At 47.2% G+C, this 12244-nt stretch overlaps 1 protein-coding gene across 4 annotated transcripts in view; it reads left to right on the top strand.

Annotated features, from left to right (window-relative positions):
- SMIM7 (small integral membrane protein 7) overlaps positions 1-11371 on the top strand; it is a 28890-nt gene extending 17519 nt beyond the window's left edge. For 2 of the 4 annotated variants that reach the window (XR_008622120.2, XR_008622118.2), the window contains exons 6-7: positions 9691-9794; positions 10398-11371. The gene's annotated coding sequence lies outside the window, so the exon portion shown is untranslated. The remainder of the gene's footprint in view (positions 1-9690; positions 9795-10397) is intronic. The other 2 variants (XR_610943.4, XR_008622119.2) reach the window with 1 other exon arrangement.
- The last annotated feature ends 873 nt before the right edge of the window (positions 11372-12244 follow it).

Here is a 12244-nt window from a genome sequence, read left to right as displayed (position 1 = left end):
GGCTCAACGAACCTCCCACCTTGGCCTCCAGAATTTCTGGGATTGCAGGCATGAACCACAATATCATTCTTTTTTGTTTGTTTGAGACAGTCTCACTCTCGCCCAGGCTGGAGTGCGGTGGCGTGATCTTGGTTCACTGCAACCTCCACCTCCCAGGTTCAAGCAATTCTCATGCCTCAGCCTCCTGAATAGCTGGGATTACAGGTGCCTGCCCAGCTAATTTTTGTATTTTTACTGGAGACAGGGTTTCACCATGTTGGCCAGGCTGGTCTCAAACTTCTGCCCTCAAGTGACCCACCCGCCTTGGCTTCCCAGAGTGCTGGGATTACAGGCATGAGCCACCATGCTCAATCACAATATGATTCTTAATAACTGCAAATATGCCATTGTAAAGACATACCATGATTAATTTAACCAGTCCCCAGTTGATGGGCACTTGGTTTGTGTTCAGATTTCGTGTATTAGAAAACAAGGCTACAGGCTGGGAGTCACTGCCGAAGTGATAAGCTTTGGGTGGTGAATGCAGAGAAGGCCACAATGTACAGCACCTACCCTGGGAGTGTTCACTTGGGGTTCATGTTGGAACCCATTTTGCTTCCTCCACCATTGCGCATTGAAGGAGAAAGTATTTTTGCACGCGCTTCTCATTGTCCTTCATGTACATCTGCTCTAGGGCAGGAGTCAGCAAACTACAGCCCAGAGGGCACGTCTGGCCCACGGCTTGTTTTTGTAAATAAAGTTTTATTGGAGCCGGGTGCGGTGGCTCACAACTGTAATCCCCACACTTTGGGAAGCTGAGCCAGGCGATCCCTTGAGGTCAGGAGTTCAAGATTAGCCTGACCGCTGTGGCAAAATCCTTTCTCTACTAAAAATACAAAAATTAGCCGGGTGTGGTGCTGCACACTTATAGTCCAAGCTACTCAGGAGGCTGAGGCAGGAGAATTGCTTGAACCCAGGAGGTGGAGGTTGCAGTGAGCCGAGATTTTTCCACTGCACTCCAGCCTGGACGACAGAGCTAGACTGTCTCCAAAAGAAAAAGTTGTATTGGGACCGGGCACAGTGGCTCACACCTGTAATCCCAGCACTTTGGGAGGCCAAGGTGGGCGGATCACCTGAGATTGGGAGTTCGAGACCAGCCTGGCCAACATGGAGAAATCCTGTCTCTACTAAAAATGCAAAATTAGCCGAGTGTGGTGGTACAGGCCTGTAATCCCAGGTACTAGGGAGGCTGAGGCAGGAGAATCACTTGAACCTGGGAAGCAGAGGTTGTGATGAACCGAGATCGCACCATTGCACTCCAGCCTGGGCCACAAGAGTGAAACTCCATCTCAAAAAAAAAAAAAAAAAAAAAAGTTGTATTAGAATCTGGCCACACCCCTTTGTGTGTGTATTACTTAGAATTGCTTTAGCAACCTCCATACTATAACTTCAAAGTGGAGTAGTGGCACAGAGACCATATGGCCTGCAGAATGGAAAATGTCACCTGTTTGACCCCTTACCAGAAAAATTTGCCAACCGCTCAACTAGGGTGTGATGGAGAATCCCAAGGTGTCCCTTCCCTCCCAAAGCCACTCAGGGAATCATCTGTACCCTTGTGGCCTGCATTTTAACAAACATATACACAAACACATTTTTTAAATTTGCTAGAAATCTTCCCTCCCATTTTCAAGTGTGGTGGTTAATCAATTGACCAAAACCCAGTTTTCTTTCTTTCTTTCTTTCTTTTTTTTTCTGAGACTCTGTCACCCAGGCTGGAGTGCAGTGGCGCGATCTCAGCTCACTGCAGCCTCCGCCTCCCGGGTTCAAGCGATTTTCTTGCCTCAGCCTCCCAAGTAGCTGGGATTACAGGCACCCACCACCACGCCTGGATAATGTTGGTATTTTTAGTAGAGATGGGGTTTCTCCATGTTGGCCAGGCTGGTCTCGAACTCCTGACCTCACGTGATCCGCCCACCTCAGCCTCCTGAAGTTCTGGGATTACAGGCGTGAGCTGCTGCAACTGGCCTCTTTCTCTTGATAGTTAGACGAAAGACCCCTCTCAGGCTCCCTGAGAATCCTCAGAACAGCAGAACAGCAGCAGTGCGATGTTGGATAATGAGATCCGCTCTCTTCTGAAGTGGTTAGATTTGAAAAGCCAGCGAAGCTGTCATTAGCAAGGCATTTTCTTTTCATTTCAACCATTTCATTATATCCTTTACCAAATTTGAGTTTATGAAATATTTGACAGGCCCCCTGATGTTTTCCTATGTTGATGAAAGACGGATGCTGTTTGTGTAAAAGGAAAAGGCATGCTATAAAAAGAAAAAGAAGGATAAAAAGGGCCGGGCAGGGAGGCTCACGCCTGTAATCCCAGAAGTTCGAGACCAGCCTGGCCAACATGGTGAAACCCCATCTCTACTAAAAATACAAAAATTAGCCAGGCGTGGTGGCACGTACCTGTAATCCCAGCTACTTGGAAGGCTGAGACGGGAGAATCGCTTGAACCTGGGAGGCAGAGGTTGCAGTGAGCAGAGATCGTGCTGCTGCTAAAAAACACAAAAATTAGCTGGGCGTGGTGACGGGTGCCTGCAATCCCACATACTCAGGAGGCTGAGGCAGGAGAATCGCTTGAACCCAGAAAGTGGAGGTTGCATTGAGCCGAGATTGAGCCATTGCACTCCAGCCTGGGCAACAAGAGCGAAACTCCATCTCAAAAAAAAACCGAAAGATTGCCTGAGACTGGGTAATTTATAAACAAAAGAGGTTTAATTGACTCACAGTTATGCATGGCTGGGGAGACCCCAGGAAACTTACAGTCATGGCGGATGGGGAAACAAACATGTCCTCCTACCCATGGTGACAGGTAGGAGAAGAATGAGAGCTGAGTGAAGTGGATGCCCCTTATAAAAACATCAGATCTCATGAGAACTTACTATCACTAGAATAGCATGGGGGAACCACCCCATGATTCAGTTACCTGCCCCCAGGTCTCTGCCACCACACATGGGGATTATGGGAACTACAACTCAAGATGAGATTTGGGTGGGGACACAGGCAAATTATATCAGCTGTTGTGCTCATTAGTTTGTATATCATCCATGGCTCCTTTAGCACTATAAGGGCAGGATTGAGTCCTTGCAACAGAAACCATTCAGCCTGCAAAGCTGAACCTATTTACTTTCTGACCCTTTATGGAAAAGTTTACTGATCTCTGGACTAGACAGTTTTTTAAAAATGACATCTTATGACCGGGCGCAGTGGCTCACGCCTGTAATCCCAGCACTTTGGGAGGCGGAGGCGGGCAGATCACGAGGTCAGGAGATCGAGACCATCCTGGCTAATATGGTGAAACCCCGTCTCTACTAAAAATACAAAAAATTAGCCGGGCGAGGTGGTGGGCACCTATAATCCCAGCTACTCGGGAGGCTGAGGCAGGAGAATGGCGTGAACCTGGGGGGGGCGGAGCTTGCAGTGAGCCGAGATCACGCCACTGCACTCCAGCCTGGGCAACAGAGCAAGACTCCGTCTCAAAAAAAAAAAAAAAAAATGACATCTTACTAGTGGATCCTGTTTCCTGTTCATTGGTGTCTAGTTTACATTATTATCTTGGCAGTTGGTGGTAAACCTAGGCAAAAGAGTGTGGACTGTGCCAAGGGAACTGTGGAAATTTTAGGGGAAATAAAGCTTTACATCTAATTAGAGTACATTGTGTGCATGAGAAAGAAGGTGGAAAAGGTGGTTGCAGCAGAAAGCAAGTTGGAGGTGTAGCTCAGACCTGGGTTCTGTGTCTCGGCCCTTCTGCACCTCCACGTCCTCATCTGTGATATGGGTACAGTGAAGGAGACAGCCTCGATATGGACCTATAACCTGCCTGATGCTGGGCAGGCACTCAGTAGTTGTCACTGTTTTTATTAATATTGATGCTTTTATTAAAAGACTTTCTCAGCTGGGTTTTGCAAGCCTTCAGTGAGATGGTGGTGTATTAGTCAGCTAGAGCTGTGTATTAAGCCATCTTGCATTGCTATAAAGAAATGGGTAATTTATAAGAAAAGAGGTTAATGGCCAGGCACGGTGGCTCATGCCTGTAATCCCAACACTTAGGGAGGCTGAGGTGGGTGGATCACCTGAGGTCAGGAGTTCAAGGCCAGCCTGGCCAATGTGGTGAAACCCTGTCTCTACTAAAACAAATTACAAAAATTAGCTGGGCATGGTGGCGGGCACCTGTAAATCCAGCTACTCAGGAATCTGAGGCAGGAAAATCACCTGAATCCGGGAGGCGGGGGTTGCAGTGAGCCGAGATCGTGCCGTTGCACTCCAGCCTGTGCAGCAAGAGTGAAGCTCTGTCTCAAAAAAAAAAAAAAAAAAGAAAAAGAAAAGAGGTTTAATTGCCTCATGGTTCTTTTGAGACAGAATCTCTGTCATCCAGGCTGGAGTGCAGTGGCGTGATCCCAGCTTACTGCAACCTCCGCCTCACGGCTTTAAGTGATTCTTCCTGCCTCAGCCTCCTGAGTAGCTAAGATTACAGGTGCGTACCACCACGCCTGGCTAATTTTTGTATTTTTTTTTTTTTAGTAGAGTTGGGGTTTCACCACATTGGCCAGGTTGGTCTTGAACTGCTAACCTCAAGTGATCCACCCACCTCTGCCTCCCAAAGTGCTGGGATTACAGGCGTGAGCCACCACAACCAGCCTCCGTTTTGTCAGCTTATCGCCCCACCCTTATGACCTCATTTAACCTTAATTACCTCCCAAAGGCCCTGTCTCCAAATACAGTCCCTGTTGGAGGTCAGAGCTTCAGCATATGAATTTAGTCATGGGTAGGTGACACAATTCAGTCCATAACAGATGGTCAAAGTCTGACCCATAGTGTTCAACAGCTGCTGTTAGTTACTCTCCTTGGCTAGTAGTATGCCTTGAGGCATTAAAGAACAAACACAAAGCTAGTGTGGTGTAGGAGGCACCCTGAGAAGTTCTATGATGGGCTTTGTCTCCTGGTGCTGCAGAGGAAGGCATTTGTGTTTAAGTGAATGGTGGCCTCAACCATGGGAGGGTCTCAGATTTCAACATCCCCCTAAATCCCTTGGGGGTGTTTTTGTGGAATTCAGATTCTGCCTAACAGGCTGGGGAGCTGCAGGCTAAGGGCCTACATTTCTTTTCTTTTTCTTTTTTTTTTTTTGAGACACAGTCTCACTTTGTCACCCAGGTGAGGCGATAATGGCTCACTGTAGCCTCGACCTCCCCCAGGCTCAAGCGATCCTCCCACCTCAGCCTCCTGGAACTACAGGCACATACCACCACAGCCGGCTAATGTATTTTTTTGTAGAGACGAGGTTTTACTATGTTGCCCAGGCTGGTCTTGAACTCCTGGGCTCAAGTGATCCTTCTGCCTTGGCCTCCCAAAGTGCCGGGGTTATAGGTGTGAGCCACCACACCTGATCAAGGACCTATGTTCCTAAGGAGCTCCCTGGTAATGCTAATACTGCTGGTCCACGGACCACACTTTTGAGTAGTGAGGGCCTGTGTTCAGCAGCACAGTAGCCAGGAGCCACGTGTGGCTGTTTCAGTCTCCGTCTTAGTTAAATAAAACTAGAAAATCCAGTGCCTCAGTGACTGTAATTGCATTGCATGGAGGAAAGTTCTAATTGGGCAGTGCCACATCTTAAAGGACCGAATGATCCACTTTTTCTTTACTTTTAAATTTTCTTTCTTTATATTTTTAGAGACAGGGTCTTGCTCTGTAGCTGAAGCTGGAGTGCAGTGGCACTATCTTAGCTCACTGCAGCCTAAACCTCCTGAGCTCAAGCTTCCTCCCACATCAGCCTCCTGAGTAGCTGGGACTACAGGCACATGCTACCACACCCAGCTATTTTTTTATTTTTTTTGTAGAGATGGGGTCTCACTATGTTGCCCAGGCTGGTCTTGAACTCCCAGGCTCAAGCAGTCCTCCCACCTCAGCCTCCCAAAGTGCCAGGATTATAGGCATGGGCCATTGTGCCTGGCTAGCTTTTTCTTTAAAGCCGTATTAGTTTCCTCTTGCCACTGTAAAAAATAACCACAAACTTCGTGGTGTCAAACAAAACAAATTTAGTCTGGCTAACATGGTGAGACCTTGTCTCTACTAAAAATACAAAAACTTAGCTGGATGTGGTGGCGCATGCCTGTAATTCCAGCTACATGGGAAGCTGAGGCAGGAGAATCGCTTGAACCCGGGAGGCAGAGGTTGCAGTGAGCCGAGGTCATACCACTGCACTCCAGCCTGGGTGACAGAGTGAGACTCTCAAAAAAAAAAAAAAAAAAAATTCCACAAATGTATTCTTTACAATTCTGGAAGTCAGAAGTACAGAATGGGTCTCTGTAGGCTAGCATCAATGTGTCCGCATAGCTGGTTCCTTCTGGAGGCTCTCAGGGAGAAATTTTCCTCGCCTTCTCCAGCTTTTAGAGGCTGCCCACATCCTTGGTTCACGGCCTCTTCCTCCATCTTCCAGGCAACCAATAGCCTGTCGAGTCTTTCTCATGACACCCTGTCTCCTAATTCTGACTCCTCTACCTCTTTCTTCCCCATTTAAGGACGCTTGTGACTCCATTGGGGCCACCAGGAGAATCCAGCAGTCAGTTGATGAGTTATGTTAATTTCACCTGTACCCTTAATTATCCCTTGCCATGACATATTTACAGGTTCTGGGGATTGGGATGGGGACATTTAGGGGAGTAGGGGCAAGTACTCTGTTAACACAGGGTCAAATTTTGTGTGTGTATATATATATATATATATATATATATATATATTTTTTTTTTTGAGACAGGGTCTTGCTCTGTTGCCCAGGCTGGATTGCAGTGGTACAATCTGGGCCCATTGCAACCTCTGCCTCCCAGGTTTAAGTGACTCTCCTGCCTCAGCTTCCCAAGTAGCTGGGATTACAGGCGCCTGCCACCAGGCACAGCTAAATTTTTTGTCGTTCTCCTAGAGATGGGATTTCACCATGTTGGCCAGGCTGGTCTCAAACTCCTGGCCTCAAGTGATCCACCTGCCTCAGCCTCCCAAAGTGCTAGGATTACAGGCATGAGCCACCGTGCCCGGCCATGGGCTGGACTCTTTAGCCAGCCCCAGATCCAGCCACATGACTTTGGCTGGGTCACTCCTTTGAGGCACGAAGACCACGTCACTTGGTTGCATGCTTGGGTGCCCAGTGGGACAGGTATGAGAAGACCCACTCAAGAGTGGTGAGAAAGAAGGCTGGCTAGGAACCCAGGTGGGGCAGGTTGTCTGCACTTCATGGCTATTATGAGCAGTGCTGCTATGGACATTTACATGTACGCACGTCTTTCTATGAGTATATGTTTTCAGTTTTCTTGCCTTTTTTTTTTTTTTTTTTAAGACAGAGTCTCAGTCTGTTTCCCAGGCTGGAGTGCAGTGGCACGATCTTGGCTTACTGCAACCTCCACCTCCTGGATTCAAGTGGTTCTCCTACCTCAGCCTCCCAAATAGCTGAGACTACAGGCATCCACCACCACACCTCCCTAATTTTTTGTATTTTTAGTACAGACAGGGTTTTGCCATGTTGGCTACGCTGGTCTCAAACTCCTGAGCTCAAGTGATCCGCCTACCTCAGCCTTTCAAAGTGCTGGGATTACAGGTGTGAGCCACTGCACGCAGCCATGTTTTCAGTTTTCTTGGGGGAGATTCCTAGGAGTAGAATTGCTGGGCTGTGTGGTAACTTCCAGGCCTCCTTAAAGCTTTAGCCTGGTCTGGGTAGAGCATGGTTTCCACTGCATTCTCTTAGCCACAGTGAGTTGCAGGTTCACCCCAGCGTCAGTGGCGGGCAGGAAGTGGGGATGACACGAGGACCTGAGTGTCCAAGGGGGCTTCATGGAGTCCTCATGTGAAGTCCCCAGCATGGACCCTGACACATCGTAGGTCCTCAACAAATGTCACTCCCTGTTGTCACTCTGTTTAGTACTAAGAATAATATAAAACTGGGACAGTAAGGAAAACACAAACTGTTGGGACCTATATCTGAATCTATTAGTCTGCCTAATAGAAAAGCCACCATCAGGATTTTGGAGATTACAAGCTCACTTTAGATTAGCCTTACTGGAGTCAGCCCTGGAGGCTCCCAGAGATCAGAACAATCCCAGCGCTTGACAGGATGGCTGGGAAACAATACATATGAATGCCGGAAAATGCAGAACTAATCTAGGAAAAAGTGTAAGAAGAAAATAAACATCATCTGTCATTCTATCTATCAGAGATAACTGCTGTCAATATTTTGGTTTCCTTCCAATATTTTTTCTATTCACTCTGTGCATAAGTATGTATATTTTAATAAAAGTATAATTAAGATCACAATGTATATAGTTTATATGCTGCATTTTATTATTTATTGGGAGCGTTTCTCCATCAACAGTGGGTTTATTTTTGTTGTAAGAGACGGGATCTTGCTCTGTCACCCAGGCCAGAGTGTAGTGGCACAGTTGTAGCTCACTGCAGCCTCAAACTCCTGGGTTCAACCGTCTCAGCCTCCCAGTAGTTAGGACTGCAGGCGTGAGCCACTGTGCCCAGCTCAATACAGGTTTTCTTAGTGACAACATCACACACACACACACGCACACACTTAATTTACTTTGGAAGTTTAATTTACAGCAGTGTACAACTTGGTGAATTTCTTCCTTTTTTTTTTTTTTCTTTTTTTTTGAGACAGATTCTCACTCTATTGTCTAGGCTGGAGTGTAATGGCACCATCTCAGCTCACTGCAACCTCTGTCTCCTGGGTTCAAGTGATTCTTCTGCCTCAGCCTCCCGAGCAGCTGGGATTACAGGCGCGCACCACCTGCCTAGCTAATTTTTGTATTTTTAGTAGAGACAGGGTTTCATCATGTTGGCCAGGCTGGTCTCGAACTCCTGACTTCAGGTGATCCATCCGCTTCTGCCTCCCAAAGTGCTGGGATTACAGGCGTGAGCCACCGCGCCCGGCCAGCTTGGTGAATTTCTACATGTACATACACCAGTGAGGTCACCGCTCACATTGAGGCTTAGATTATTGTAGCACAAGGCTCCCTGTGGCGCCTTCTAATTCATAACCTTCCCATTGTGGGGAACTAATCACAGTTTATTTACGTACTCCCCTATTGCTAGGCACTTACATTGCTTCCAATCTTTCACTCTTACAAATAGTGCTTCAGTGAACTTCCTTGTACATACACATTTGTCTATATATGATTGCCTCCTTCAGATAAACTTTTAGAAGTTGTGAATTTCAGTACGCTCATATCCACAGGGTCAGAGGGTATGAGCTTATTGAAATGCTCCCAGTTGGCCGGGCGTGGTGGCTCACGCCTGTAATCCCAGCACTTTGGGAGGCTGAGGCAGGTGGATCACCTGAAGTCAGGAGTTCCAGAGCAGCCTGACCAACATGACGAAACCGCATCTCTACTAAAAATACAAAAATTAGCTGGGCATGGTGGCATGCACCTGTAATTCCAGCTACTCAGGAGGCTGAGGCATGAGAATCACTTGAACCCAAGAGGTAGAGGTGAGCCCAGATGGCACCATTTCACTCCAGCCTGGGCAACAAAGCGAGACTCTGCCTCAAAAAAAAAAAAAAAAAAAATGCTCACAGTTAATGACTTTTTTCATTCGTTGGTGTCCCAGCCGTGTTGTGTTTGTACAGTGCAATTAAAGTATTGTATTCATGAATTCCTACCCCCTAACCAGGTTCCGGGGCTTGCCTTCAGAACTGGAACCTTTGTGTATCCCCATCCCTACTTGAAGATGTGATTAAAAAATTGAAGTCTTCTACCTATCTTTGACATGTCAAGGTTAGTCAAAACCAATTTAAATTGGTTTCACTTTTAGAGTAAACAAGACTTAGTGCAAAGCCAAGCAGAACTATGAAACTCATCTCTAGGTACTTCTGAGATAACTGATAGGGTTGAATGAGTTCATATATGAGAAAGGGTTTTAAAAATTTCCGCCAGCGGCCAGGTGTGGTGGCTCATGCCTGTAATCCCAGCACTTTGGGAGGCCAAGGCAGGCGGATCATGAAGTCAGGAGTTTGAGACCATCCTGGCTAACATGGTGAAACCCTGTCTCTACTAAAATTACAAAAATTAGCTGGGCGTGGTGGCACCCGCCTATAGTCCCAGCTACTCGGGAGGCTGAGGCAGGAGAATCGCTTGAACCTGAAAGGCGGAGATTGCAGTGAGCCAAGATCACGCCACTGCACTCCAGACTGGCAACAGAGTGAGACTCTCGAAAAAAAAAAAAAAAAAAAATTCCGCCAGCCTGTTAAAGCAAACATAGGGGTCAAAGGAGGGTGGTTGTTTTTGTCACACTGGCTTTTTCTGTTAATCCCTGGAGCCCTCACATCCCTTATTAGGGTAAGTTTAGTAACCCTGTGCTTTAAATGGCCTGTCTCTCAGGGGCTTGCTTCTGACATGTCTGATGAGCGCATTCCTGCTGTTGCTCCTGGCTATTACAAGGTGTCGCTGTGGAAGACTGTTCCTGTACAGCTGTGTGAACCTGCCTCGTCACGGCTTCCTCTGCAGTGCTCTTGAATATCCCGGTTCCTGCTTAGGCCACAGCAGTCAGTCCAGGGAGAAGCATCCTTCTACTCCCTCACTGTCCAGGTTGGCTGAAGATGCTCTGCACTTGACCTCCTGACACTAACTTCCTTGCCTTTTCCCATGGCAAGAGCAAGTCATGGACTCTGAACTACTTCCTCTCCCTTTCTTCTATTTATTTTATTTTATTTTATATTTGTGATGGAGTCTCGCTCTGTCACCCAGGCTGGAGTGTGGTGGTGTGATCTTGGCTCACTGCAACCTCCGCCTCCCAGGTTCATGCAATTCTCCTGCCTCTGCCTCCCAAGTAGCTGGGAATACAGGTGCCCACCACCATGCCCGGCTAATTTTTGTATTCTTAGTAGAGGTGGGGTTTCACCATGTTGGCCAGGCTGGTCTCTTAACTCCTTACCTCAAATGATCCACCCATCTTGGCCTCCCAAAGTGCTGGGATTATAGGTGTGAGCCACTGCACCCAGCCCTTCCTCTCCCTTTCTCTTTGGAGTTCCCCTCACAAACAGGTGAGGCAGCTTTTTCAAGGGCATTCCAAGCACAAAAGACCTTGTTGTACCTAAATACTATAAGGGACCTGTCATTGAGGACGAACCATCACAGCAAGAGGAATTATCTCGTGCCGCATCTTCGCATAACTGACAGGATCCCTGGCAAGGATGTCTCAGTGCAGAAAGTTGGCTAAGTGAACTGCAGTATCTACCCTGGACCTAAAAGAACTTGCTAATGTTTTCAAGACTACAATTCAGTGGCTGTCTGATTTAATCGTTGCATTTACAAAAGCACCCTTTTACGTATATTAAATGTGGAATAAAACTAAATATCCGTATGTGTTTTGTGTATCCTGGTGTATATAGTATTATATTTTATGAACTATTTCAGTCATTCCAGAAATAGCTCTCCAGACCCATGGTGTACCAGATCTGTAGAAACTGAAATGCATTCATATGTCTGGGGGTGTGTGTAACGCTACCATGTATTTGATGAAACTTTCATTGACTTACTCCACAAATATTATCTACTGGGGATACCAAAAAGAGCCAGTGCCCTTGAGGAACCAAGTCATGTCAATGCTTCTTAGTTTTTAAAAAATGGGTAAGTTGAGTACTTTCCAGATGTTTGTTTATTTTTCAAGATAGTCTTGCTCTGTCACCCAGGTTGGAGTACAGTGGCGTGATCTCAGCTCACTGCAGCCTCTGCCTTCTGGGTTCAAACAATTCTCGTGCCTCAGCCTTCTGAGTAGCTGGGATTACAGGTGTGTGCCACCATGCCTGGCTAATTTTTGTTTTTTCAGTAGAGAAGGGGTTTCACCATTTTGGCCATGCAGGTCTCGAACTCCTGACCGCAAGTGATCTGCCCACCTCGGCTTCCCAAAGTGCTGGGATTACAGGCATGAGCTACCAGGCATGAGCCACCATGGCTGGCCCCACATTTTGTTTGAGACAGAGCCTGTTGCCCAGGCTGGAGTGCAGTGGTGCGATCTTGGCTCACTACAACCTCCGCCTCCCGGGTTCAAGCAATTCTTCTGCCTCAGCCCCCTCTAGTAGCCAGGATTACAGGTGCGCGCCACCACGCCCGGCTAATTTTTGTATTTTTAGTAGAGATGGGGTTTCACCATGTTGGCCAGGCTAGTCTCGAACTCCTGAGCTCAAGTGATCGCCCGCTTCCGCCTGCTGAAGTGCTGGGATTACAGG

Source organism: Pan paniscus, chromosome 20 (genome assembly GCF_029289425.2).
Source record: "Pan paniscus chromosome 20, NHGRI_mPanPan1-v2.0_pri, whole genome shotgun sequence".
Classification (NCBI taxonomy): Eukaryota; Metazoa; Chordata; class Mammalia; order Primates; family Hominidae; genus Pan; species Pan paniscus.
The sequence above is the reverse complement of the archived record's forward strand: the minus strand, read 5'-3'. Positions and strand labels throughout refer to the sequence as shown.